The following is an 11,050-nucleotide window of genomic DNA, read 5'->3' as shown; positions in this document are numbered from 1 at the left end:
CCCATACACATTGAGCAAGGACCCTGTGAGCACACAGTGAGATGGTGGCTGTCTGTAAGCCAGGAAGAGAGCCTTCACCAAGAACTGAACCCTGAGCACCTTGACCATAAAATTTCCCAGCCTCCAGAACTCTGAGAAAATAGATTTCTGTCTCTTAAGCCACTCAATTTAGAGTATTCTGTCATGGCACTGAGCTAAGACACTGCCATCCTTTCTCAGTCAGTGCCTTTAGATAAAACCAGCATCAAACTGCTAATCTACATCTCTGGGTGACTGTGTCAGTCACTTAGAAGGGAATAAGGAATAAACAGGGAAGTGGATTATAAATAATATCTTTAGCCAGCTCACATTCTTAGACATAGTCTTCACAGGTGATACACTCAAATAATTCAGTGGCTTCGACTTGATGTTTATAACAGCCGTCAGAACTCTATCTATGTGAACATTTCAGAAGAGATTCAAACTGTCTTCTCCTATTATCTTGTTCTTTGGGAACAAGCTGCATGTGAAGCTGGGGGCCGGGACAGTCAGGGGAAGACAAGCTGCTATTTTCTTTTTCAGTCTATCAGTTTCCCTGGGTAATGCATCCAGCGTGAAAGCAATGAAGCATGGATTCCACTTGTAATGATATAGACCCAAGCATATTAACCCAATTATTTTATTAAATTACTTACAGAAAATTTCTCTTATCTGGTGCTCTAATATCACCTTTTTCTTCCTAGAACTCAAAAAGAAAACTGGAGACTTAAAGTCTTATTTTAGAAGAATCCCTGACAGCAAAAATATCGATATTTAAAGCCTGAGTTTGGAGGCAAGAAAGTGGGAGAAATTGAATTAGAATTCAATTCATCTCACCCATGGTTTATAAAATGTAAATGATATGCAAAGCACTGGTTATGGTGTTGAAAATGCAAGAAAACCTAAGACTTGCTCTGTGGTCTGGTTAGAGATACGTATAAGATTCAGCAGAAAGCATTCAGAAGCAATGTGGAGACCAGACAAGATGTGATATGTGTACAAATATCAAATGGCTTCTCCCCATTTAGATTCCTATCTAAATGACCTAAATGACAATAAAGATTATGAAAAGATATTCAGTGCTATAGTTCCAGGAATGATTTTATATACCAGAAACCTTGAGGAAATCATTCAGATATAGCAAGATAGGGAGATAGGATTAGATTAAAATAAAGAATCATCGGGCTTCCCTGGCAGCTCAGTGGTGTAAAGTCCATCTGGCAGTTTCCTTCTCTCAGTTCCATCCCTGGTCCAGGAAGATCCCACATGCCACAAAGCATGAAGCCTGGGAGCCGTAACTACTGAAGGCTGTGTGTCTAGAGCCCATGCTCTGCAACAAGAGAAGCCAGCCTCAGTGAGAAGCCCACACACCGCACTAGAGAGTAGTCCTCTCTTGCCACAACTAGAGAAGAGCCCACACAGCAACCGAGACCCAGGACAGCCCAAAATAAATAAATTAATTAATTTTTTAAAAAGCAAGAATCATTGACTACAATGCTGTCTGCCCAGAAAGTAAGAGGAAGAGAATCCAGCAAAACTACTATAATATCTTAGGATGCAAAGGAGCAAAGGAGCGAGGATTCATACCAACAGGCTGTAGGGTAATGTGGAGAGAGACGGTGATGTCTTACCTCCACCATTCAATATCCAATGTCATGTTGAAGAGCTGGGTGAATCATCTCCATTCTACCAGCCCATGTGGAACATCCTTCTGATCTGGAACCAGGTAGAAGGTACATACTTGGGGCAAGCATCAGGGGATCTGGTTCTCTAGGGATTCAACACAGGGAGGGTTCCTGCTGAGATGCCTTCCAGGACTGGGTCAGGCTTCCATATGCTGTTTGGTGCCTGACATTGAAGAGGGAATGGAGATGTGTCAGCAGGCTACTGCCGCAAAGTAAACCAGAGAAAAGCTGAGTTCCCCTGTCTCCCTTCCACTAGACTGAGAGATTGAAGAAGAGATAGAGTCACCCAATCTTAGACGAAGCACGCACATATACACACACAAAATCATGAATTCCTAACTCTACGAGCTAATCTTGAGCAAATATGGACCTCCCTCCTAAAGGAACAATAAACAGAAAAGCCATTTAAACCATCATATTTCATAGCAAGAGGAACAAATGTCAGCTTCTGACATCCACAGGTATTATCAGAAGGAGGGACATTTTAAAGCAATTGTGTAATTTTTTTCTATTTCTTATGGTCTGTTTTGGCCCTGTGTCCAACTTTAGCATTTAATGCCCTCCACCCCCATCAGAGCTGATTCTTCTTGCATCTTTTCCTTCTCTCAGTAATTCATGTGTTCATCTTCACTGATTTCCCAGGAAGCATTCCATAGTGGTTCAGCTCACAGTAGTAGTAACCTTTTTTATTCACATCAAAAGAATAGAAACCTTTAACCAAAGCATTTTATCAAAACAGAGCATTGCAGATATGCACCTCTGGTGTTGTTGTCTTATTTCAAAGCAGTAGATGCCACAGGACTTCTTTTTAACAATGACTGAAAATAGAGTTGATTCCACTTTCACAGCTTATTATTTTCATTGTGAAAGTAATTAAATATGACACTGGAGATGAACAATGAAGTGTATAATAATATGATACTCCAAACTAATCTTAGTTGAAGATAAACACTGCCCCTCTCAGTTGGCATAAGAACTAAAACCCAGTGACAGAGCACTGAAATAACAAACCAAGTCAGATACTTAAATGCACTGGAATCACCAAACCACTGGGTCACCTTCAAAGTCATCTTTAAGCCAAACCTTCTTAGGCAGCCTGCAATCTGTGGCTGATAAACATTAGTAATTGTACATCCATTCCCTGTGCAGAGCCAGTTGAGGGCTATGCCAAGGTGGACAGCATTTAACAGATGAGAAAACTGAGGTTGAATAGCCTGTTGCTTCTCACACAGTTAATGAATGTTATGCTAGAATTGGGCTTTTTTGTGTGTGATTATACCTTCCCCTAGATCAGCTCTTCATATACCCTGATGGCAGCAAAACATTTTTTCACTTCTGTCAAAACTCTTAAAATATATTTTGTAAACTTTACAATATTCTACCATGCAAATAGTCCATGATTTGCTCATGCATTCCTGAATCATTGGGTATTTGTTTTTCTAATGTTTTGCTATTAAGTAAATATTGGAAGCAACAGTCTATATAAAATATTTTGCCTGAACTCCCTTCTGGAAGGTAGGATCTGACTAAGGGTTGGCTTTCAGGAGCCAGGGAACAAAAATGAAAACAGTGTAGGGCTAGTCTTTAGCCACTGACCACGGAGTCAGGAGACTGCTGCCAGAGGCAAGCGATCTTCAAGAACTGAACGGGCTGCCAAACCAAGCATCAGTCCAAAAAAAGACAGAGAAAAGGTAAAACCACACCCATGACAATGGGGTTATAAGTGGGAATGTGTATGTTCTCATGCAGCCGTGTCCAGCTCTTTGGGACCCCATGGACTGTAACCCACCAGGCTGCTCTATCCATGGAATTCTCCAGGCAAGAATACTGGAGTGGATTGCCATTTCCTTCTCCAGGGGATCTTCCCGCCTCAGAGATGGAACCTGGGTGAGACAAACCAAGCAGGTACAGGAGAGAGATACCACGCGGATCCTTGAAACATTATGCTGCCTGTAATACCCCAGTGGCAGACGGAAAGAACTTGGCAAACCACGTACCCGATGTTAAGTTTCTGTCTGAAATGTCTCATGCCTTCTTCTAAATTCAAAAGGCAGAGAACTGAAATTATATCCCACGTGGGAAAGGAGGAAAACCAGAAACACAAGTAAATACTACAAAAGACTATCACAGATAATCTATTACAGTGCAGACACCTAGAGGTTTTCAATAGTAAATGTATGTATAAAACATTATACAGTCTTATATGTAAGAATCTCAAACAAGTGAAAATGAGAACAAATATGTTATCATTTTAACAGTAATAACTTAAGATGATCATATTATTGGTGGCCTTTTTCTGCTTCTTTATGTGTTATTAATTTTATATAACATGTCTGCTGCTACTGCTGCTAAGTCACTTCAGTCGTGTCCAACTCTGTGCGACCCCATAGATGGCAGCCCACCAGGCTCCCCCGTCCCTGGGATTCTCCAGGCAAGAACACTGGAGTGGGTTGCCATTTCCTTCTCCAATGCGTGAAAGTGAAGTTGCTCAGTCGTGTCTGACTTAGCGACCCCATGGACTGCAGCCTACCAGGCTCCTCCGTCCATGGGATTTTCCAGGCAAGAGTACTGGAGTGGGGTGCCATTGCCTTCTCCGTATAACAGGTCTAGGTTACTGTTAAAACGAGCAAGACTAATATTTATTGCTGTTTATGCCTAGCTATTTTAATCAAGTTTTAAAATTCTGTTAACCACAGCTCTTGTCTGGAAAATCCCATAGAGAGAGGAGCCTGGTGGGCTGCAGTCCATGGAGTTGCTAAGAGTCGGACACGACTGAGAGACTTCACTTTCACTTTTCACTTTCATGCATTGGAGAAGGAAATGGCAACCCGCTCCAGTGTTCTTGCCTGGAGAATCCCAGGGACGGGGGAGCCTGGTGGGCTGCCGTCTATGGGGTCGCACAGAGTTGGACACAACTGAAGCGACTTAGCAAGCAAGCAAGCATGTGTTATTAATTTTATATAACATGTCTAGGTTACTGTTAAAACGAGCAAGACTAATATTTATTACTGTTTATGCCTAGCTATTTTAATCAAGTTTTAAAATTCTATTAACCACAACTCTGGAAGGTCAGCTGTTTGGATGATGAAATCATAACCAGGGTACAACTAGTAGGGGAACAAAAAGGATATACAAATTGTAAGCAGAAAAACAAGTAAAAAGGTAAGCAGACTTTGTATAGCTAGCATTAAAGATATGAATGTTCATTTTGAATTGATGAAATGAATAAAGAGAAAGAAAAACTTTTCTCTTTATTCTACATATCCATATGACAAAATTAATATCTGCAGAGAGCTGAGTGGCAGGCAGGATTAACAGTGAGTACAGTGGGTCTTATCAGGAACTTTGAGAAATGGGAAGGCAATTCCTGGGTGTTTCATTTATCTTAAATACAGATGTATTAACCTAAGTGTAAGCGTCCCCAGTAAACTGATATATAAACAAAAAAAGATTTAAATGTTCAATTGATAGCAAATGTCAAAATATAGGAGTAACAATGTGTATTGCAAGTAACATTGTCATAAGATACTACTAATGAGACTCTTGTCTAATGAACAACCTATTTCCAAATTGTTTGATCAAAGTTTAAAGTCTTCCCCAGATCTCATCTTCTTCATGTTCAATACAATCAAAAACATTATAGTCTTTGGTTAAAATATACTTAAGCATATCAAAAACCATAGCTTTTGTAGTGGAAAAAAGTAGCTGTTTTTAAAAATTCTCCTAAGACTGAAGAAAACTCTAAGCTTTTATCAAATAAAATATAAACTCATTTTAATGATATTGCAGATCTAATGTCCTCTGTTAAATTTTCCCCATTCAGCAAAGAGAACATTTTATTTCTGTCTCTTTTTGCAGTTATCAGTCACTGACCTTGCACCCCAGTCTGACTCCCTGAAGAACTGTGACCCCAAAGTCTGGGGATGGGAGCTGGCTGCTTTGAGTCACACTGTCTGAGCCAAAGATGTCAGTTTTGTGCTGTTTTGTTTCTTACTGAGAATAGGGTTATCGGAGAGAGGATGCTGAGTTAAATGGGGCTTATAAACCAACCCAAGGCAGCATAATATTGTACTTCTGCTATTGAAGAAAATGCAGGCTAATAGCTTATTTGCCATCAAGATTTTTATTTTCTTCAACAAATTAATGTCATTAAAAAAGATGAAGGAGGTTTCTTGGTATTAAAGAGAATTTTAAAGCACAACCCAGTGAAATGTGTGGACTCCAAGTGCAATAGAAAATATCTTGGCTACACAGGGAAATTTAAAGGCATGTCCAACTCTTGGACACATGACCCCATGGACTGTAGTCCAACAGGCTCCTCTGTCCATGGAATTCTCCAGGCAAGAATACTAGAGTGGGTTGCCATGCCCTCTTCCAGGGGATCTTTCCCACCCAGGGATCAAATCTGAGTCTCCTGCATTGCACGCAGATTCTTTACCACTGAGTCACCAGGGAAGCCTGCGAGAATTTAGGCAGCTTATAAGATTACAAAACGCCTAAAATAGGAGCAATAACATAAAAGTTAAGACTCTGAGAAAGAAAGCCAAGTGTTCTTAGGCCCTTTATTGTTTCAGAGGAGGGTAAAACGATCGATTAATATTAGACTTTAATATGTATACAAGCTGAATTTCTAGAGTAACTACTAAAATAATAGTTTTAAAGTGCATATATTCCAAACTAAGGGAAGAAATAAATGGAACAATATAGTGAAGACAAAAGTCAAGAAAAACGTACTACCAGTGGGGCAAATGGGAAGTACACACTAAGATCTTTTGAAAGTTCACCAACTTGAATGACTTGTCTAAACTCTGGGATTTCAGTAAAAGAAAAGTTTTTTTTTTTTTTCTCTGTCATTTTTTGGTGAGATGTACTTAACTTTTTTTTTAATTTTTATTTTTACTTTATTTTACTTTACAATACTGTATTGGTTTTGCCATACAATGACATAAATCCACCACAGGTGTACATGAGTTCACAAACATGAACCCCCCTCCCACCTCCCACCCCATATCATCTCTCTGGATCATCCCTGTGCACCAGCCCCAAGCATCCTGTATCCTGCATCAAACAAAAGAGACACAGATATGTAGAACGGACTTTTGGCCTCTGAGGGAGAGGGAGAGGGTGGGATGATTTGGGAGAATGGCATTGAAACATGTATACTATCATGTAAGAAACGAATTGCCAGTCTATGTTTGATGCAGAATAAAAGAAAAGTTTTTCTGACTCAATTTTGGTTGTCAAATGATCTGTGATTATGGGAGAGAAAGAAACAAAATCATCCAGTTATCTCAAGACTTGAACTTGAGGAGTCCTGATGCATTAGACCAAGGTGATCTCAACCAAGTTCTACTTAGCCAGGACAGTGAGGTCTCTGAAATACAATTTCATTGAGAAAAGTGGAGTACAGTCTCAGAAGGAAGATTCAAGATAAGAACCAAAGGTTCCATGTAAAAGGATTCATTTCTTCAGTGGGGCTGATCCTGGAAGATCCTTCAGATCAAACGCACTGTTAGTGCTTCTAACCTTGGAAAACTAGCTGAGAATGAGAGCTTCATAGGAGCATCATGGAATGAACCTGGTACTCATCTGCCCTCAGAGGACTTTGACAGCATATGTATTAGTGGTTATTGCTGGTTATGAATTACTCCCCAAAATTTGTGTCTGAAGGCAACAAATACTTCTTATCTGTTAGTATCTGTGATGAAATTAGGAGGTATGGCATTTGAGATTTAGAGGAGGTCATCCAGGCGGAGCCCTCGTGGTGGGATTCGTGTCCTTAAAAGAAGAGAGAGCAGAGCCTCTCCATCTCTTCACCACGTAATGACACAGCAAGTAGGAGGCTGTGTGCAACTCAAGGAGCGGGGTCTTCCAAGACACTGAATCAGCTGGCACTTTGATCTTGGACTTCCCACCCTCTAGAACTGTGAGAAATAAATGTCTGTTTCAACCACACATCCACGGTGTTTGGTTACAGCAACCCAGACAGACTAAGACTCATGAATTGGCTCATTTAATCCTCACAATGACTCGGTGAAGATGTGTTACTGCTGTACATTTCACCACAGAAGGAAAAAGAGGCACAGAGAGGTTAAACAACTTATCCAAGATCATAAAGCTAGTAAATAAACTTCCTGGGCATTCAAACCCACGAAGTCTGGTCACAGACCCCAGGCTTTCATCCACTCATTCCACTGAGTGGACAACAGTGTGAGCAACAGAATGGACACCAGGGTCCTCCCTTAAGAAAGCTGTTGGAGTTTTGGAAAATTTGGAGTGAAGCAAGAAGTCAGATTTATCTGACTTCCTTCCAGTACAGCAGGTGGGCGCTTGAGCAAGTGTTAACCTGAAAAACAAAAAGATCCAAAAACATCTATAACATCTGTTCCTATAAAGGCAAAGAGTTATGAAGTGCTTTGCTCCAGTTTTTCAGTGATTTTCTGACTCTGGGGGTGTTTATCTTCTTTGGATTGAGCTGCATATTTGGGTAGCTAGGTAGGTTTCAGGGACCAGGGAGACTGAAAAATCCCAGGAAAGGCATCTATGGTTCTTACTGAACCCCACAAATATTAGCTCAAAGAAAGTCCTCAGAAGACAGCCGCTTTCCTTAATGGCTTTTGGTGGTGGCAGTTCATCCTTTTCCTGTACTCACCTTGAAAGTATGTAATAGACAAGCCTTGCCTTACACTGACAGCCTACCATAAAAATGAGTTGGGACCAATTGACTTGCGTTGATATAATCTAAAAGCAAAGATTTTTCACTTAGCACCTCTGAATCTCTTCCTCTTCAAAGAATATTGTCTTCCAGATGCCCCCACCCTTGAAGTCATGGTCCATCCGTCAGTGGCCATCGCTGTGTCTCCCCATAGTCCAAGCCGTTTGCAGCACAGCGTGGGATGAGCTTTCTCACAAACTAGGATTTTCTCACAAACTCAGATGGTAAAGAATCTGCCTACATTGCAGGAGATCCAGGTTCAATCCCTGGGTCAGGAAGATCCCCTAGAGAAGGGGGTGGCAACCCATTCCAGTATTTTTACCTGGAGAATTCTTACCTGGAGATGGACAGAAGAGCCTGGTGGGCTACAGTGCATGGCGTCACAGTCAGACATGACTGAGTGATTAGCACTTTCACTTTCAAAGTCAAGGGAGCCCTCCTCGAGATGCCTTCGCATAAACCGAAGTTTTCATTGGCCTGAAAGGAGAATGACTATTTCCATTTAAGCTTGGCCTGGCATCAACACTTTTTGCTTCTCTGGTTTTGAGACCACTGCTTCCTCTGCCAATTTCTCATAATTCATCTGGAAGCCTGGGACAACTCAAAATGCCCTGATAGCCAAAGAAGCTCTAGAGCATGAGAGAGTAATTCTGTAAGCATCAGTCAGCAACATCCAGTTTAAAGGGAAGCAAATGCTCCTTCTGGAATCTCTGAGTACAGAGGGAAAACAAATTGCAATGGGTTGGGTTGGTATTGGTGATTCTTTTGCTCCAGGATAAATAAAGTAGAAGATGTGCCATCTGAAAAGGAGTGAACAAAATGGGGAAGTGAAAAAGCAGAGGCAGTCTGTAATGGCAGGAGATAACACTTATTTTTCTTGGGCTCCAAAATCACTGCAGATGGTGATTGCAACCTTGAAATTAAAAGATGTTTGCTCCTTGAAAGAAAAGCTATGACCAATCTAGACAGCATATTAAAAGACAGAGGCACTACTTTGCTGACAAAAGTCTATCTAGGTAAATCTATGCTTTTTCCAGTGGTCATGTATGGATGTGAGATTTGGACTATAAAGAAAGCTGAGCACCAAAGAATTGATGCTTTTGAACTGTGGTGTTGAAGAAGACTTTTGAGAGTCCCTTGCACTGCAAGGAAATCAAACCAGTCAATCTTAAAGGAAATCAGTCCTGAATATTCATTGGAAGGACTGATGCTGAAACTGAAACTCCAATACTTTGGCCACCTTATGAGAAGAACTGACTCATTGGAAGAGACCCCGATGCTGGGAAAGATTGAAAGCAGGAGGAGAAGGGGAAGACAGAGGATGACATGGTTGGATGGCATTACTGACTCAATGGACATGAGTTTGAGCAAGGTCCTGGAGTTTGTGATGGACAGGGAAGCCTGGGGTACTGCAGTCCATGGGGTCAAAAACATTTGGACACAATTGAACTGAACTGAACTGAAAACTTAGTTGCATGAGTCAGAACAAGGGGCAAAGAGGGGTGGGAGTAATTAGGAGATTGCGATTGACACATATACACTATTGATACCTCATATAAAACAGATAACTAATGAGAACCTACTGTATTGCATGGGGAACTCTACCCAGTGCTCAATGGTGACCTAAATGGAAAGAATATCCAAAAAAGAGGGGATATATGTATACATAAAGCTGATTCACTTGACTGTACAGCAGAAACTAACACAACATTGCAAAACAATACTCCATGAAAAGTAATTTTTAAAAAACTAAAAAATTCTTAAGAGTATATATGTGTGTATGTATAACTGATTCACTTTGCTGAACACAACATTGTAAATCAGTTGTACGCCAATAAAAATGTTAAAAAATATATTTCAAATAGAAGGAAACTTTTTCAGCTCCCCGATTCCCCCTGCATTCTTTCACACAATTGCTCAGGATAAGAATACGAAAATGAGAAAATGACCTGTTTTTATGTTCATTATTTTAAAATGCTCCTTAAGCTACCACCATCATGTAGAGTTCTAAGCCAGACGTTTCAGAACATTATTGGATATTCAGAAATAAAGAATGACTCCAAAATTGCTCCTATCCTCACCCAAAAGCACACAGCCAACCTGTCATTGAGGCAAAAGCCTAGGGAAAAGCCAGCCCCTATTCTGCTGGGGTCTAGTTCCTTAGCCAAGGAAGTTACACAGGTCCATTTCTAGAGACTTTCTAGGGAGTACAGGCCAGAGGGCCCTGAAAATACTCAAGACTATCCTTCTCCCAAATTCTATTTTTTTAATATAAATTTATTTATTTTAATTGGAGGCCAATTACTTTACAATATTGTATTGGTTTTGCCATACATCAACATGAATTCGCCATGGATGTACACATGTTCCTCATCCTGAACCCCCCTCCCTCCTCCCTCCCCATACCATCCCTCTGGGTCATCCCAGTGCACCAGCCCCAAGCATCCTGTATTATGCATCGAACCTGGACTGGCAATTCATTTCACATATGATATACATGTTTCAAAGCCATTCTCCCAAATCATCCCACCCTCGCCCTCTCCCACAGAGTCCAAAAGACTATTCTATACATCTGTGTCTCTTTTGCTATCTCGCATACAGGGTTATCATTACCATCTTTCTAAATTCCATA

Source organism: Oryx dammah, unplaced genomic scaffold (genome assembly GCF_014754425.2).
Source record: "Oryx dammah isolate SB20612 unplaced genomic scaffold, SCBI_Odam_1.1 HiC_scaffold_1, whole genome shotgun sequence".
Classification (NCBI taxonomy): domain Eukaryota; kingdom Metazoa; phylum Chordata; class Mammalia; order Artiodactyla; family Bovidae; genus Oryx; species Oryx dammah.
Note: the sequence above shows the minus strand (reverse complement) of the source record.